The following is a 2,665-nucleotide window of genomic DNA, read 5'->3' as shown; positions in this document are numbered from 1 at the left end:
CCCTTAGCCATGGTATATTGGCCATATACCACACCTCTTCTGGCCTTATTGCTTAAATAATGATCCCTGAGCACTGAGGGATGCCCATCCCTTCCAGAAGTGGAAGTAAAACCACAGAATCAACCTTTGACCTTTCACCCCACGACCTTAGTTGACCCTACTATCAAACCCTCTGCCACATGCATTTCATGTCATCTGGGTTCCTCCTGGAGGGTTGACGGTTAACTCAAGGAGGGGTGAGAAGTGTGTGTGTGTGTGTGTGTGTGTGTGTGTGTGTGTGTGTGTGTGTGTGTGTGTGTGTGTGTGTGTGTGTGTGTGTGTGTGTGTGTGTGTGTGTGTGTGTGCGTGTGTGTGCGTGTGCGTGTGCGTGCGTGCCTGTGTATGTGTGCGTTTGTGTACATGTGTCTGTCTATCATTGCTGTAGGACACAAAGAAACATTTCTGTGTGGAGGAACCCCAGGCGCCGGAGCGTCGTGCAGTGGAGCGACCTTTGGAACCATGCTGAGCTGAGGTTAGTCCCACCAGCCACATCTCAGTCATAATGAACCCCGGCAGACCACTAAAAGGCTAAAAGGCTTCCTCTCCCCTCCACGCCGTCGCCACTCCATAGCCCTAACTTTTCCACAGGGGTTAGTCCTGAGTAAGGGAGGTGGGGGGGCATGCCAGGGTGGTGTGGAGAGAGTGCAAAACAAGGTCATGGTGGGTTGTTTTCTCCCTGTCCCTCTCCCTCTCTCTCCCTCTCTCTTTCCCTCTTTCCCTCTCTCTCTCTCCCTCTCTATTTCCCTCTTTCCCTCTTTCCCTCTTTCCCTCTTTCCCTCTTTCCCTCCATCTCTCTCTCTCTCTCTCTCTCTCTCTCTCTCTCTCTCTCTCTCTCTCTCTCTCTCTCTCTCTCTCTCTACAGTGCCTCCCTCTGTCTATTTCCCTGTATTCTCTGTGGACTGAGCAGGGTTCTAGGCTCTGGGGTGGTGTTTGGTTAGAGATATTATTCCTGTGTTACATAAGGAGAGCTGCAGGGAGGAGCAGGGAGGAGCAGAGAGGACAGGAAAGGAGTACAGGGCCTAGAACTGGGATCTGATCAGAGAAAATGTCTGCTACAGAGGGATTGTCACACACAGTCGGTGTTGTGATCAGGTGACACAGAGCTGGGTTTGTGTCCCCATAAAGCTCATAAGCTATCTGCAGGACTAGAGAGAACCTCCACTGAGACCAACACACACACACACACATGCACACACGCACACACACACTTATACACACACACACACACACTCACACACACATCATACACACACACACATACACACATACACATACAGATGCACATACGTATGGACACACACATACTATCTATCTCATACATACACTCTATCAAACACTCACTCACTCACACACACACACAAACACACTTTCCTCCAGCAGGCACATTGTTTCTTTCACTGACAATAGATTCACATACATAATGAACCCAATTTATATCAAAGCATGGGCCAGGAGAGAGACTGGCCGGTCTCCAAGCCTCGCAGAGCAGGGCCAAAACCACATGGGAGAACAAACTCTATTCTCCCTTCATTTTTGTCTCTCTCTCTCTCTCCTGTTCTTTGTCATACCCCAGAAGATATCAAGTGTGAGGGGAAGTCCATGTGTTGTTGATCATCTGCATATCATCTGATCATCTAGGAATATCACAATGGTCACATAATGTGCTGTGGTTGTACTGTCCGTATTGTCCATACTCAAAACAGCCCTGGAAGTGAAAGATGAAGTGGCACCTCAGGTTTTCAAATGTATTCCTTATGGTATCATGGGTTGGTTATGGTATTTAATATGTATACCAGTGGAGGCTGCTGAGGGGAGGACGGCTCATAATAACGGCTGGAACGAAGCGAATGGAATGACATTAAACACATGTATTTGATACCATTCCACCTATTCCGCTCCAGCCATTACCACGAGCCTGTCCTCCCCAATGAAGGTCCCACCAACCTCCTGTGGTGTATAGTCTACAACGTTTCAATAGGGAAGTGGTGGATTAGCCTGGTCCCAGATCTGTTTGTGCTGTCAGTTAGGCGTGACAATGACCATAAGAGTTGGCAATACAGCAGAAGAAACTGATCTTGGACCAGTCTCGTGGTGGAGCATGCGTCTCAACAGAATAAATGGCTTGTGATGGCTCTACTGTTTTATCACAGTTGCTGTGTGACAGAGAGAACTCAGCTCACAGTTCACACACAGCCCTGCCAACACAGTACTAGGCTTCATTTAAAACTCTGGCCCTTCTGTCTCTCTGCCACTCTCTGCCAGCCAGTCTCCAGAAGGGGACAGTGGGAGAGAAAAAAAGGAAAGGTTTTGTTCTTTCTGACCCACTGTACGTAGTTTGGCCGTTCTCTTCAAATAAAGAAACTTTATTTTCTCTGTCCCTCACTCTTCATCTCTCTCTTTCTCTCTCTCTCTCTCTCTCTCTCTCTCTCTCTCTCTCTCTCTCTCTCTCTCTCTTTCTCTCTTTCTCTCTCTCTTTCTCTCTCTCTCTCTCTCTCTCTCTCTCTCTCTCTCTCTCTCTCTCTCTCTCTCTCTCTCTCTCTCTCTCTCTTTCTCTCTTTCTCTCTCTCTTCTCTCTCTCTCTCTCTCTCTCTCTCTCTCTCTCTCTCTCTCTCTCTCTCTCTCTCTC

The sequence above is a fragment of the Oncorhynchus kisutch genome, unplaced genomic scaffold, assembly GCF_002021735.2.
Source record: "Oncorhynchus kisutch isolate 150728-3 unplaced genomic scaffold, Okis_V2 Okis06b-Okis10b_hom, whole genome shotgun sequence".
Lineage (NCBI taxonomy): Eukaryota > Metazoa > Chordata > Actinopteri > Salmoniformes > Salmonidae > Oncorhynchus > Oncorhynchus kisutch.
The sequence above is the reverse complement of the archived record's forward strand: the minus strand, read 5'-3'. Positions refer to the sequence as shown.